General features: G+C 35.3%; 1 pseudogene; it reads right to left on the minus strand.

Moving 5' to 3' along the window:
• Positions 1-11,217: 11,217 nt before the first annotated feature.
• LOC131163512 (uncharacterized mitochondrial protein AtMg00810-like) lies at positions 11,218-12,409 on the minus strand (annotated as a pseudogene).
• Between the last annotated feature and the right edge of the window lie 4,638 nt (positions 12,410-17,047).

The raw sequence follows: 17,047 nt of genomic DNA on the forward strand, positions 1-17,047 counted from the left end.
AATATACATTTACTATATAAAATATTATATCATTTGCGTATATATACATATGATAGATACATTGTGATTCGAGATTCCCATTCCATGCAGAAATGAGATTCCCTTTTGTCTACTTTTTGATTCCTATGTCTTATTCAAAAATCAAATTTTGATTCATGAGAATTTATTACCCTCCTCATTATAATGCATATATATACATATATACACTCATGCTTACCAAGGTCTTATTGTGGACATGCTAGCGGCGAATTCAAAGAATCCCAGAAGCATCATCATGATGTCTTCAAAGAAATCCTTGCCGTAAGAAATGGGATTCAGAAATTTGATTTTTATGTCAGGACAAAGCACTTTACTGTTGAGATAGACAACTCATCTTTTCCTAAAATCTTTGAATTCAAAAATAAGGTTCTTCCAAATCCGCAAATTCTCATAATGAAAGAATGGTTTTCCCAATATGACTTCTCGGTAAAAAAATATAAAAGGCACCCACAATGTCCTTGCTGATATGCTCTCTCGCCCTAGGAAAACTTCCTCCCTGATCTCAAGTCATCAAGTTATCCCATTGATTTTCATGGCATCACCATCAGAAATCCTTCACCTAAGTGCTACTACCCAGATGACCTTTCCCCCAGAAATCCCTACACAAAACAATAATGCAGACCAGTTAAAAACCTTTGCCATGGCCCACTTTAGATCATATGCCAACCGAATAAACCACCACCTTACCTTTCCATCTTATCCTTTCTTGAACCCATACATCATCACTCCCTCATCTTTTGATACTAATGCTATATGGTATATCTGGTATGTTTCTATTATGCAAGTCCATGCGGTCATTGTTCCTCTACAAGAGCTTTATACTCATCTCCATGATCCTGCTAATCAAAGTTCTCCCCTATGGAGTCTCTTACAATGGTTTGACCCACTTCTCACTTGGAGAAAGAAGCTAACCAATCTCATGGGAAATCACAACCTTTGGAAGCTTGATCCTCAAGTTGCATCAACAGTTCACATTGTTCTTATCCTTCACAGGCCATATTCTACAATCCACTCAAAAATCTTCTATGGTCACAAAACTATGCTTACGAATGAGACACTCTCTATGATTTTCCCAACTCATGGCCAAATTATAAACTTCCTCTTCTTAAGTTTCTTTGTGAAATGAATGATTTCAAGTTCTGCAACGAGATCCTTCATGCTATCCCAGACATTATACCGCCGCCTAAGCTACCATCCTACAAAGATCTTTTACAAGACTCTTAAGATCCGATGGAGACGAATAACCCCTTCATTACTCCCACTTATTATCACCCTGTTCATGGAGAGATAACTGATGAAGATTATATTAATCTGAACTCATCTCCCTCTCATCACATATAGCTTGTCACTATAGCACGTCACTGTAGCTTATCACTATAGCACGTCAACTGTAGCTTGTCACTATAGCATGTCACTGTTGCATGCCAGTTGTCCATCTGTCATTAAGCTTTGTTCATCTATATAAGGGACTGTCTTCCCATTTATAAGGCAGAATATGTTTAAAGTGAAATAAAATCTGTGTGTATTTATCTATGGCTTTCTAAGCCTCTTTATTCCCTAAAACTATTTGTCCAAAGGGCTTTTGTGCTTTACCTCTATGAGCTTGTAATTTTGTTTTGGCTATCAAGTATGCTATGTGCTTGCCTCCTAGGAGGATCCTGCACATCAGAAAGATTGTACGATCCCCTTTGATCTTCCTTGGTAAACATTGGTAACCCAGAGTCTCTGTTTGAATCCGTGTGAAGGATAGTGTTGGAGAAAGGGCCTTGTACAATGTTTGACAATGGAATAAATCTAGGGGTTCCTCACTCTGTGTGGTATCAGAGCCAAGTTCTAACATGGAGTCCAAGAAGTTAAGATCATAGAGGTGATCACATAAGAACGAGGTACAGATAGTGAATAGGGAAATTTGTTATCATGGATTCTCTTTCACAAGATTCCGAATTAACCCCTGCTAGACTTTCTTCTTCCATATCTCTTCCTTCTTCTGTTAAAAGGACCACCTCTTATAAAATCACCAACCTTGTTGAGTACTCTTATATTCCTGCCTCTGCCCAGATTCAAGAAACCTCTCTTCCTCTTGTAAATCCCTATAATATTTTCAAAAGAAAAAAAATCCCTTGCCAGTCAAGTTCGTACTCTTCTCATATCTCATAACAGACCCCATGTCAAAGAATATGTCCAGACCATTGCCCTTGATAAATGCCTTATCCCAACATCTTCCAAAGAACAATATGTTGATCTTGAGCTTGATCAAGACTTGATTAATCAATGGATCAGGGAAGCTTATACCCACCTTCACTTTGGAGCAGTTCGACTACTTCTCACCCTTCATGGCCATAAGGGACTCTCTATACAGCCAGAATTACCCTCCTAAATACTACTTACACTCAGTATGAACATGCTGCTATTGGAACTTCTCTTACCGCCCTCCACGCTAGTAGTGTTTGCCTCACCTTCTTCCCAAATTTTAATATTCCTCTGAGAGATAAAAACTTGAGGAATTGCATAAAGGTCCAGCTACAAATCACAGGTGTCCCACAAGTAGCCACTGCATATATGGCTACTCTTCATCATCAACTATTCTACAGACTTCAAGATCATGTTATTGATCTTCCTCTTCCAGGGCAATCTCAAGATACAATACTCATCATTGCTGAAAGAGAAGAAGATGTGTCTACCATTCTCTAGATTCTAAGACAAATTCCTAGAGAAGAAATGAAAGAACTTATTCCTTTGGAATGGATCACCAGTTATAAACAACTTCATCAACAAACAGCACCAGTCCATTTCTCAGATTCCAAGTTCGAGAGGCTCTCTGATGGAATGGTGAAAACAGTCTTTAAACCAAAAGTTGTTGCTTCCTCCAGCACTCGACCCATTTTCCAATCCTTGAAGATAAAATCAGTCACTTTTGAAGGAGATATCCCTCTAAGTAGCGTTGAAGCAGATGGAACACCCATTTATACTGACAAAATTGAGGGACACTTTATCTGGGACGTTGATCCTTCTATGTGTGATCTAGAATGTGATTGCCATAAATCTACATACAAGTATGAGACCCAAGCTTCATGCAGAACTCCTACTCACAAATGCCAAATGACCCAAACAGCCCTTGGATAGGACTCTGAAGTCCATCTACGAAGCCTAAGCCTCTCTGGATCTATGAAAGAGCTCTTGAAATTCTTAAACAAGAAGGCTTACTTCCTCCAGTACAAAATTCGGTTCCAAACCCTAGTTTATCTAAAAGGCATAACCAAACTCCATGTTCAATATCTCAACCTATTCCTTGCTTCATGACTTCCTCTTAAGATAAACACTTCCCACCTTTTGAACCAAGAGCTCATCCAGAGTCAACCCTTCACTCTAAACCGTTTATCCAACCCACAAAGGTTAAACCAGACGAGTCCAGAAAGCTGCCTTCACAAGCAGAGCAAGTCTTAAACTAGCAAACTCAGAATGCCAGATCTCAAAATACGACCTTATGTGCCATTGATCATAAAGTTGATAAACTCATATCTCATGGTACACAGATGGACCAACACATCGGTTATATTGATTCCAGACTTGAGGCTATGTATTTAGATCTAAAAAGGAATATCAATAGTCTTGATGTTGAGCTCCGTCACTACATTAGCTTAGGTTACTATGGGTCAAAGTTTGATGAGAAGGAAGCAAAAATCAAAAGGCTCACAGCACAGTTGTCTCAAATGGAACAAGATATCCACCCATCTCCTCCACCTGCATATATTTCCAAAGCGTTTCCATATGCACCGTCTTATTCCCTTTTTACATCACCATATCCACCATCTTCATCTTCTTATTCACCGGACTATTCTAAACACTTCAAGTCAACAACTGAAATCCTTAGAAAACATTCTCTTGTCCAGCCAAAGTCTATACCATCAAAGCCACCAACTCCACCAACCTTGGCTAAATCTTTCTCTTCTAAACCTGTTTCCATTCATCAAAAACCTCAACCACCTTCATTGCTTGCTGATAAAATCCCTATCTTCCTTGAAACCTTCTCCGATGATGATAGCAGTAATGCTACTTCCAATGAAACTCTATCAGCCTCAGAGACTTTGTTAGTCTCAGACCAAGAAATTACAGACCTCACACAGATGCTTATAGCCACTCCTACTGACCCAAGAACATCCATAACACAAGAATTCGATGAAGGAACTGACACCACAACCCCTATTGTGGAAGAACCTATAGAAGTTGATTCAGCCACTAAGAAATCTGCACCACCAAACCCTACGAATGGTCCCTGGTTCTCTTTCGAAGGAATTTCTCCTACTACATGGAGAGATTGAATTGGGGAATTTGGTGCATGGATTGATCTCCAACTATCCAAACCCGAAAATACTCTAAAAGAGATTGGTTTCAAAGCCTTGGAGATTACAAGCAACTCTAGTTCATAAGGTCTCAGACTCCTTCTCATGCTTTGGGAACTCTTTATCGAGAATTCATTGGAGATCCTGATGCTCATGCCAATGAAGTAAGACAAGAGTATTTTGAAATAAGATGTTGCTTATTAAAAAGGAAAGACCTTGATTTTCACTATTAAAGAATGTCCAGACGATATTATCTTCTTGAAGGTTTTAATGATGAAAATCTTAGACAAGTTTACATTAATTCTTTACCAAAAGATATTCAGCATGAACTCCAAAGAAAGATCTCCTCTCTCAGACGACAACTTATTTCTATTGGAGAGATCCATCAGCTTGCCCTATCTTCTTTAGAGAAGCTATGTGATACGCATCAACTTTTCTAAAAAATGATGAAGCAAAATCATAAGTTTACCAAGTATTGCAAGAAGCCATATCTGCAGATCAAATGCAAAGAGAAAGATTGTGTATGCAGTCTAAAGAAGAAAAAGCATTTCAAGGAGTATCGAAGCTTTGATAAACCAAAGAATTTTGGAAAGCCAAAGAGATTCAAATATTTCAAAAAGAAATCTAAGCGGGGACACCATAAATCCCCTCGATGCTTCATTTGTAAGAAGAAAGGCCATTATGCTAAACAATGTCTTGAAAATCATGCAAAATCTGCAAAGATGGCCTAACAGGTACAGACTGAAGACATAGAAGCTGATATTGAATCTATTCTTTCAGAATAAGAAGAAATAAATGAGGATACAATTCTGGTTATAACTGATTCAGAAGATTCTGATTCAGGAGATTCTTACTTAAATTCTGATATGAAGGAAATATTCAATGTTCAACCCCTGCTCTCTTCAGAACAATCACAGATAAGTCCTCATGTTCAAATTCAACTCTTCCCTGAGAAATATGGTAAACCCATATCTGTTGTTGCATACATCGATATTGGTTCTCATAAAACCATGGTTGATCCTAAAGTTCTTCCTCCTGATTGTTGGTCATCACACACTCAGTTTTGCAAAGCTGCAAATGATCAAATTTTTACTACCACTTTGGTTTCTAAAGAGAAAATTGGGATTAAACTTCTTCCCAACTGCATTATATGGACCCATGTCATTGGAAGTGCTCTTCCTCAGAAGGATTTTCTTTTAAGATGGGATGTTTATTGTCTTTCTAAATCCCTAAGAATTCTTCCCACGGGAATCAGGTGCAGAAGAGAATTTAAACCCTTCACTTCTTTAACAAAAATTTATTCTCCTATTCATTCCTCTCCAAATTTTCAACCCATCCAAGAATAATTGCTGAAGTTATGTGCTGAAAGTCATGATCAATTTCTTCATGATTATCCTCTTTGGAAAAAACCAGACTTCTTTATCCATATTCCCTTCAAGTTAAATGAAGATGTCAGTCCAACTAAAGCTTCTCATCCTGGTATGACTCCTTCAGATCTAAAGCTTGCAAGAGAAGAATGTCGATCTTTATTAAAGCAAGGGCTTATTGAACCAAGGAGTTCTTCCTGGGCATGCCAAGCATTCTATGTTGAAAAAAGATCGGAAAGGATCAGGGAAAAGAAAAGATTAGTCATTGATTATAAGCCCCTCAATACCTTCATAAAGGATGATAAATTTCTTATTCCAAAAGACAGAACATAGTTTATTCATCTTGCTAAAGCAACGATTTTCTAAAAATTTGATCTAAAAGGTGCTTTTTGGCAACTTGGAATTCATCCAGATGACAGATACAAAATTGTTTTTTGCATTCCAAATGAACAATTTCAATGAACTGTGTTACCCTTTGGTCTAAAGATAGCTCCTTCCCTATTCCAAAAGGCGATGACCAGAATCTTTATTCCGATCATTCACAGTACTTTGATATACATTGATGATATCTTACTATTCTCTAAATCCCAAGAAATCACTACCATCTTCTCAAATTGTTCCAACATCTTGCCACATAGTATGAGATTATGCTCTCAGAAAAGAAAAGCATTATCGGACAAAATGAAATTGATTTTTTGGGAATGAAGATATGTCATGGAACCATCTGTCTAAGACCCCATCTCGCTGAGGAATTATTACAATTTCCTAACGATCATCTTTCGATAAAGCAAATTCAACAATTTCTTGGAATCATTAATTGTGTCAAAGACTTTATTCCTCACGCTAGTCATTACACTGGTGCCCTGACAAAACTCTCGAAGAAAAAACCTCCACCATGGGGCCCAGATCAGACAAAAGTTGTCCAATATCTCAAAAAGGCTACAGAGAATCCACCGTCTTTAATTATTCCATCTTCAGAGAATCTTATTCTACAGACAAATGTCAGTGATTAAAAATGAGGGGCAATTTTACTTGAAGAAAAGGACAAGAAAAGGTCTTATTGGGGACATGCTAGCGGCAATTTTAAAAGTAATATTAACATTATGACATCATTAAATATAAATACATAATATATTTTAATATAAATATTAAACCATTACTATTAATATTTATTATTATATATAATGATATTATAACATATAAAATTAATGGAATGGTATTGATATAAATATGGTATGAATATTAATTTATTATATTATTATTTATTATCCTAAAAATAAAATAAAATATTTATTATTATATCAATTATAAATATATAGAAATAAAATTTAATAATGGTATAATGTTATAAAGAATATTATACTATTGTATAATAAATATTCATGGGTGCGCATATAATATAATATATAAAAAAAGTTTTAAAAAAATAATATTAATATTAATATTATATAATATATATTAAAATAAATTTACAAAATAATATTAATATTATGATATCGTTAATATTTTTAATATAAAATAATATTTTTTATTATATAATATTATAACTATTATCATGAATATTTATTTTATATATAATAAAATTACAAGACATAAAAAAATAATAGAATAGTATCAATTTATAAATTTGCTACAGTATAATTATGGTATGATTAGTTATTATATTATTATATATAATCTTAAAATAAGATAAAATATTTATTATTAGAATCATTAATATAAATATATAATAGTAAAATTTAATAATGATATAATATCCAAGAGAATATGATACTATTGTGCATTATTGTGGTATGATTATTTATTATATTATTAAATATTAATTATTAAAATCATTAATGTAAATACATAATAGTAAAAGTTAATAATAATAATATAATATATAATATAATATAATACTAGGTTGTTGTTTTATTATTTTATTATTTATATTAAGTAGTAAATTATGTTATAATATTATAATATTTTAGATTTTTATCTACACGTAATAAATTACATATTAAAATCTAATTATTATAAAATATAAGATAAAATGTAATATTAATAATATAGTAAAAAAACACTAATAATAAAAAATATGATATAGCATGCAAAGTATAATGAAGTATATGATTATCAAAATGATTTTATTTTAAAAAATTATTTATTGTATAATTCAATAAAATAATATTATTTAATGTTTATATATTTATAATGTTATTTCGTGTTAAATTTATTGAATAAATTTTTATATTATGATGTTACAATTGATAAATTAAACTCATTTATGATTCCTATTGTAGCATCCTATTTTGTTTGCGGTTTATATAACAAAAACTAAACAAAATTTATTAATTTCATAAAATGAGAAAAAAAAAAAATACAAGCAAAATTTATGAATACAGGGAAAATAAATGTTTACATTGAAAATAATTTCTAATTCCTAAGTGCAGCGGCTGCTAGTGCCTTCCCCTCGTATAACCGAACTCTCGATTCCAACTCTAGTTAATACAGACTGAGGCTATTAATTCTTGGCCTAAGATTAGTCTAAAAGATCAATCAGCGAGTAGTAATTAGGTGAACTAATCGCACCTGGGTAAATAACAAGTTAGTGGTAATTTCATTAAATTTTAAATGTTATTAATCCTTGCAATTCTGAACCCTTCTCTGGGAACGTTGCGACATTCTGTTTAATTTCTTGGATAATTAAAATTGCAAAATTTTAAATTCAAAATTTTGTGATTTGAACGTAAGTCAGAATTTTAATCCAGATTGATTACCTACATCCGGATTCAATAATCCAAATTTGGATCTAAATACCCACATTTTCAGGAATTAATGTTTGATTTTAGACTGAAAAATCTCATGCCTATGCAGAACAAAAATTAAAATGATATTATCACAAAATATATATTAGAAATTAAGATTAATTAGTTTGATTTTGATTCTTTAAATCAATTTTCAATTACTAAATGTCTTCTTATTGTATCTCTAATACTATAAGGTTCCGTTTGGAACTCGATAATATTAGGAAAAAGAAAGGAAAATATCAAAAAATCCACACTTCTATGTTTGGTTATTGAGGAAAGTAAGAAATATATATATATATATATATATATATATTGTAATATTTTAAAAAAAAATTGATTAAAAAATGAATTAATTAAAATTATTAATTAATTAATTAGTTAAACATTATTAAATTAATGTATTAAATAAATAAAATAGTATGAAAAAAAAAGTTAAGAGTAATTATTGATTAATTAATTAATTAAAATAATATATATATATATATATAAAAAAGATTATATAATATAATAAAGTAATGATTATAAAATTATATATATTGCTTGGTGATATTATAATCTCAAATTGGATCCCCCCAAGCTTTTCTTGTTCTCTCTCTCACTTTTCGTCTCTCTTCTCGTTTCTTCTCCCTCTCTCCTCATTTTCTCGATGGATATTCGACCAATCGGGAAACAAAATGTGTCGTTGGATTCCTATTTTTGCCACCGACATTTCTACTAGAGTGGATTTGTCATAAGAGCAGTGTAGGCACCACTCCTGAAGAAATGTATATTTCCTCTAAATCTTTAATTTCTCCTTAAATCTGCTATTAAATCGACGATCAGACACCACTACAGGGTCCTAGTCACGATTGTTATCATTTTACCGTGAGTAATTTTTAATTGGAGTTTTCTAAGCCCCACTTTAAAGCAAGAGTGAAATTTAAAAAATTTGGGTAAATTGGTTATATTTGAGGGTATAATTATTTATTTAGAATTTATGAGCTTAAAAAATGTTAAAATAGTATTTTATTTATGATTAATTTAATGAAATTAGGATTTTTTATTCAGGGTCCGGGTGAGCGCCGCAGGTATTTTTCAGGATCCCTGTTGGCGTAGTTCAAGAAATCAGGTAAGAAAAAAAATATATATTAAATTAGAATTTTTATGAATTTAATAGAAAAAGAATTGTGGTATATATACGTGTGTATGTTTCGATATGAGTTTAAAATGTCAACCCTTTAAATTATGCTTTCTGAGCCTAGGACTATTTTATTCGATACGTATATGTGAAATTGAACTAATGAAAGTAAAATATTTTTAAAATAATTATACAAGAAATTAAAGGTATTATTTTAAAATGTGAATGTTAAATATGAGTTAGCTTAGTTTATAGGAAATATATATGAATTTTACTCCTAAATAGTGTGACATGAGTAAAAAGGAATGCTGTGTGGAAATATGTTATATATATGAGATGTAGGATGTACAAGAAATGAACCGAGTATGAAAATGTTATATGAAATATGTTACATGTGAGTGTTAATACAACCATGTAAAACAGTTGAAAGATGTTGGGTAAAACAGTTGAAAGATACTGAGTAAAACAGTTGAAAAATGTTGGGTAAAATAGTTGAAAGATGCTGGGTAAAATAGCTGAAAAATGCTAGGTAAAACAATTGAAAGATGCTGGTATGAAATGAAATGAAATAAAAATGGAAATGAATGAAACGGAAATGAAATGTGAAATGTGAACAATGTAAAATGGGAAAGAACCACTTAAAGTAAAATGAAATGAAAAGTAAAAAATGAAAACGTGAACAGTTGAGAAATGCAGAATAATGACAAACAAAATAATGTATTATGATATTATCAATATTTATGCTAGTAGAACATGCTACGTTGAGACGGGACATACTCTTCACCTGAGGGCTTGCTGAGAAAGGTGAGTGCGTTAGCAGTATCAGATGTAACAATAGACTGCATAATGTACTAAGGCAGAGGGAACTTACTTGTATGGGCGGGTATATTTCCCTATCCTTGGGGCCTTCACTGGTAAACCTTTGTTTGAACTGTGTGAGTAAGTGATCAATCTAATACTTGAGAGCTTACTGAGTAATATGAGTGCCCTGATATGCTTCAGCAGTGACCCTAGGATTGCCTAAGTATTAGAGCAGAGGGGTGCTACTTGTATAGGAGGATAATCACCCCTATCCTTGGAATTTCGTGGGTTAAATATTTTGCATGTATTTGGTTAGACTCCAAGAATGATTTAAAAAATTATGTTAACGATTTTCAAATGTTAAATATTATGTTGTTATATAAACTCATGTTAGTCACACGCTGTTTTAATATATTGTTTCTTCCCTTACTGAGATGTTTCTCACCCGAATATAAATTTATCTTTTCAGGATTTCCTCGAGATCGAACTTAGAGAATTCGAGGTTTTATAGTATTTTGGGAAATAAAAAGAGAAAAGGGTATATTTTTATATTATTTTGAGATGTATAAATTTATGTTCTATGTTCTATGTTTTAAGTCTTTTGAGAAATTGATGGTTGTGAATATTAGAAGTGATAGAAGAGAAACACACTGTAAATCTTATTAACACTATACAAGGCTTTATACAAGGGTACAAGGGTAACTTAGGAAATATACAAGGATATAAGGGTAACTTAGGAAGTATACTAACATCCCCCCTCAAACTCAAGGTGGTATTGAAGATGTCAACTGGAGTTTGCATACTAAAGCACGATGGCGACTAGGTGGATGAGCCTTTGTGAAGATATCAGTCAATTGATCAGTCGAAGGAACTGACAGGAGGCGAAGTGTCCCTTCCTGAAGATGATGACGCACGAAATGACAATCGATCTCGATGTGTTTGGTGCGTTCATGAAAAACATCATTGTGAGCGATCTAGACAGCACTGTGATTGTCACAGTAAAGCGGAGTGCGTGAGGGCTGAGGAACACCCATATCGTGGAGAAGCCAACGAAGCCAAAGAAGCTTAGAAGTTGTATCAGCAAGAGCCCGATACTCAGCCTCAGTACTAGAGCGAGCAACAACAGTCTGCTTTTTGCTTCGCCAAGAGATAAAAGAGTGACCAAGTAGAAAAATAAAACCAGTGGTAGATCGACGATCAGTAAGGTCCCCTGCCCAATCAACATCTGAATAAACCTTCAACATCAAGGATGAGTGAGAGGAAAAGAAAAGCCCATGAAATAGGGTTCCCTTCACATATCGTAAGATGTGAAGAACAACTGCATAGTGAATGGAACGAGGAGCTGACATAAACTGGCTAACAAGGTGCACTGCATAGGCAATGTCTGGTCTGGTGACAGTGAGATAAATCAAGCTCCCAACAAGTTGTTGGTAATGAGTGGCATCAGGAAGAAGCTCCCCATCAGTAGGATGGAGTTTGATATTGGGCTCCAGCGCACTATCAGTGATCTTACAATCTATGATACCGGCACGTGTCAGAAGATCAGAAGCATATTTAGCTTGAGTCAAATAGTAGCCATTAGAGGTAGGAGACACTTCTAAGCCAAGGAAGTAGCGAAGAGAACCGAGGTCTTTCATCTCAAACTGCTGACACAGAAATTGCTTAAGCTCATGAATACCAGTAGTATCATCACCAGTAATGATCATATCATCAACATAAAGTAGTAAAATAGTGATGTCAGTAGCTGTGTGACGGGTAAAAAGGGCTAGAGGCAAACCCAAGTTGTGCAATAGTGGAGCTGAACTTGGCAAACCAAGCACGAGGAGCTTGCTTAAGCCCATATAAAGCACGACGGAGACAACAAACCTTACTAGAAGGATGAGGATATCCCGGAGGGGGCTGCATATATACCTCCTCAGCCAAATCACCATGTAAGAAGGCATTCTTAACATCCATCTGAAATAAAGGCCATCAGCAAGCAGAGGCAATAGCCAACAGTGAGTGAATGGAGGTAATATGAGCAACAAGAGCAAATGTCTCCTCATAATCAATGCCATATTCCTGAGTAAAAACCTTTGCCACTAAATGAGCTTTATATCTTACTTCAGAATTGTCGGAGTTCGTTTTCTGTTTATACACCCATTTGTTCCCAACTACAGTCTTTCTAGGAGGCAGGTCAACCAAGTGCCAAGTATGAGTTTTGTGAAGGGCGTCTAGTTCTTCAGACATAGCTTGCTGCCAAACAGGAACAGAACAAGCTTCACGATAATCGCGAGGCTCGTGAAGGGAGTCAAGAGTAGAAAAGCAGTGATAATCACTAAGATAGGTAGGAGGTGCCCTTACAAGACTAGAATGACGGACATCCAAATCATAGGACTCAAGCGGAGTGGATGCGATGGCATGATCATCAGACGGGCTAGGTTCGATAGAGTTAGACACGGAGTGATCACCTGATGAGCTGTCATGACCTGCACTAGAGGAAAATTCGGGAGAGAGATTGATGGCAGGGTCAGTGAAAATAGGAGAGTATGAGGGACAATTAGAAGAAAATGAAGAGATACTAGTGAACATTTTGTGTTCCCAAAACTGAACATGTCGAGAGACTCAAAGACGCTTGGCTATGGGCTCGTAGCACCGATAACCCTTGTGTTTAATGCCATAACCAAGAAAGCAACAGAGACGAGAACGAGGTTCAAGTTTTGTATGTTCATGAGGTGGGAGCAAAACAAAGCAAGCATAACCAAATACTCTGAGAAGAGAATAATCAGGTACCTTTCCATGGAGAGCCTCATATGGGGATTTATTAGAAAGAGTAGGGGTGGGAACCCGATTAATAGTGTAAACAGCTGTAAGAGCAGCTTCTCCCTAAAAGGATTCTGGGAGGGATGCAGAGAAGAGTTGAGAGCGAATAGTGTCAAGGATGTGGCAATGCTTACGTTTAGCACGACCATTCTGTTGGGAGGTGAATGTACAGGATCGATGGGATAAGGTGCCAGCCTCGTGAAGTTCTGCAATGAAAGTAGTAGAAGTATATTCTAGGGTATTGTCGGACCGAAAGACTTTAATGTTGCGATTAAATTAAGTTTTAATCATTTTCTTAAAGTCACGAAAAACAGTAAGTAACCCAGTGCGATCATGCAAAAAGATAAATCCATGTAAACCGAGAGTAGTCATCGATAAAAATAACAAAGTAACGAGACCCACCCTTAGTAGGGACAGGAGCAGGTCCCCAAATATCAGAATGAACCAAATCAAAAGGTGAAGAAGACAGAGAAGTACTTTCATTAAAAGGTAAAGCTTTTTGTTTCCCAAGTTGACAAGACATACAATCAAAAAGTTCAAACTTAACATTTCCCAAGCAACCACTAGAAGCTAAAGACTGAACACGAGGTAATGAGGTATGACCGAGACGAGAATGCCAAACACGGGAGACACTGCAGCAAAAATAGATGGGGGAGAACACGAATGAGGCAAATGCAGAGATGTGAGCTCGAAAAGGCGACCAATTTTATGCCCGGTCCCAACAAGCTGGCTCGTCTTCGGATCCTGCACATCACAACCTTTGTGAGAAAAGGTTAAAATCAAACCACTCTCAACAAGTTGACCAACAGAAAGGAGATTGAGAGACAAGTTAGGCACAATATATGTGTTAGGTATAGAAAAAAACAAGAGTAGAAACATGACCAAGATGACTAACAGACATATGCGAACCATTAGTAGTATAAATCAAGGGAACAGGAGTTAGAGACTGCTTATGCATCACTAAAGAGGAATCAGAGGTCATATGATTGCAACAGACAGAATCAATAAACCAAGGTGAAGAGACACCTGTGGATACTGATAAGGCAGTAGAAGTGCGAGAGAGAACCTGGGTGACAATTGCCTCAAGGTCAGCTGCAGAAAGAGACGACAAAGGAGGTGCAAGAGATGGAGTAGAAACTGAGGAGCTGGTGGAGACAGCAGCAACAGGCCTAGAAGAGGAAGATGTCTTAGCCTTGAGAGCATCCCTAGCGTCCTTGGCCTACTTCTTAGGACAATCATAAATACGGTGACCTTCCTCCTTACAATAGTGGCACTAGCCATTAAAACGTTGCGGTCTAGAAGAAGCAACAGCCGCAGCAGGAGTAGATGAACTAGATGAAGCAGTAGCCAAGATCATATCGGTAGAATAAACCCGACGAGTCTGTTGTCGTGTCTCCTCAGAAATGAGCTCCGCAAGAGCAACTTCAAGTGTAGGAAGAGGAGATCGATGTAACAAAGAAGCTTGAGTAGTCTCAAATTCATCCCGGATATGCATCATAAAGTATAGGAACTAACGGCGATCCCGATATGCCGCAAAAAGCCGAATTGATTGCTCATCAGAAAAAGCAGGGTCAGCATGAGAAAGCTAATCCCAAATGCCACTAACCTGAGCATGAAACTCTGCAATAGACTGTCCAGGTGCCTAATGCATATGAGAAAGCCTAGTTTCCAACTGAAACCCGAGAGCACCATCACTGCCACAGTTGTATCGTTTGGCTAAAAAATCCCAAGCAAGTTTGGCATTACGAAACCTAGGAAGGAGACTTTGAATAGTAGGAACAGAGGTATTAATAAACCAAGAAAGAATCTTACAGTGAGTACTTTCCCATTCATCAAGAGCCTCATCAAACTCCTCTGTGGATTGTGTGGCAGTTTTGGTAGGTTTCGGTTTTGTTCCAGTGACAAAACGCCATAATCGTCGACCAATAAAAAAAACTGACATTTGTTGAGCCCACGCATTGTAGTTGGAGCCATTCAAAATAATCTCTATAGGGCGAGCAACATCAGTGAAAGACGCCATTAAATAATAATAATAATAAATGCAAGGACAATGGTGGAAAATTTGAAGCACAGGAAGGAGAGTAAGAACTTGGCAGATTTTTTTTTTTGTGTTTAGTAGTGGGCTTCTATTGGAGAGTAGGAAAAAAAAAATGGTAGCACTATAAAGAGAGAAGGGGTGCTTCTCTGGTGACTTGCAGTGGAGCACAGACGGCCGTGTAGAGGGACCGCAGAAGGTGCAGTAGTGGAACCGATGCTGGTGTTGCCGGAGGGACAAAGCCGATGAGACGACGCCGATAAGCAAGGTCGCCGGAGAATCAAGAAGGACCACAACCAAGACAGCTGAGAACGGAAGACCACGACCAACACGAGTGTAGAGACGACGAACGAAGACGACACCGGAGAAACAGAGACGACGCCGGAGAAGGAGACAACGAACCAAGATGCCACGAATAGAACATAACCACGACGAGTGCAGAGACGACACCGGAGAAGGAGACGCGAGACGGTGGAGAACGGAGACGACGCCTGGAGAACACCGAGAGGGAACCACGAACAGACCACGACGGTCTATTGCTGCAGGAGAGATGGTGGTTCGGGTGCTGGCTGTCACGGCTGGCCGAGGAGCTCGGGTGGCTGGAGACGGTGGCGGAATGCACGGGAGGCTGCTGGTGCTGGCTTCACAGGATGGCGGTGGCGGAAAAAAAATTAAAGAACCCTAGTAGGCTTTGATACCATGATAGAAGAGAAACACACCGTAAATCTTATTAACACTATACAAGGCTTTATACAAGGGTACAAGGGTAACTTAGGAGCTATACAAGGATACAAGGGTAACTTAGGAAGTATACTAACAGGAAGTATAGGTTATGTTTTGGAGATATGTATATATATGTAAATACAAGTAGATGCATGATTTATTATGGTGTGTAGATAGATTTAGAAAACTCAGGTATTATATTTTTTGGGAGATTATATTTATGTTTTCTGTTGTGTACATGATATTAGAATATAAATTATCGGGTAAATGAATGGATTAGTAGTACTCCGGACCCATATAAAGGGTCGGGCGTTACATATATATATATATATATATATATATATATCAAATTTATGAACAAAATTTTTATTTTGCACATCATTAATATTTAAGTTTTCTAAATTTTTAATCATATAAAAACAAAATTTATTTTTTTAATATAATTTCATATAGAAAAAAAATATAATGAAAAATGAGTTTTGTTTCATTTTTTTTTTTCCTTTTTCCAAGTAAAATCTTTAATCCAAAGGATCCTAAAGGGAATTCTCCCTTTGGTGTTATCTTTAAAAAATATCAAATTTATCCCTATAACTACCCATAATTATCCCAAAATATCCTTATTATTACGTTTAATTTATCCCTATAATTATTCATAATTATCTCAAAATATTCTTATAACTATTTATAAAGAATCATGGAGCACGCATATAGTGCATGTCCATGGTCAGTTAAAATTAAATAATAAGTTGTATTAAAAGAATATAATATGTTATACTATTGAATGAAATACTAATAAAATAGTCATATTAAGATAGAATGATAGTAAAGTAATATAATATATGCAAAGAATAATAAAATAAATAATGATAGTCATTTTAATATTAATTAACATAACTTAATTGTTATATAACAATGTATTAATGTATGATATTATTATTTTTATATTACATTAAATTACATAAATTCATATTATAGTGGTATAATATAATTAAAAATATAAATTGTTTCCTATTTCTATTTTCATATACCAAATG

The sequence above is a fragment of the Malania oleifera genome, chromosome 9 (genome assembly GCF_029873635.1).
Source record: "Malania oleifera isolate guangnan ecotype guangnan chromosome 9, ASM2987363v1, whole genome shotgun sequence".
Taxonomy (NCBI): domain Eukaryota; kingdom Viridiplantae; phylum Streptophyta; class Magnoliopsida; order Santalales; family Ximeniaceae; genus Malania; species Malania oleifera.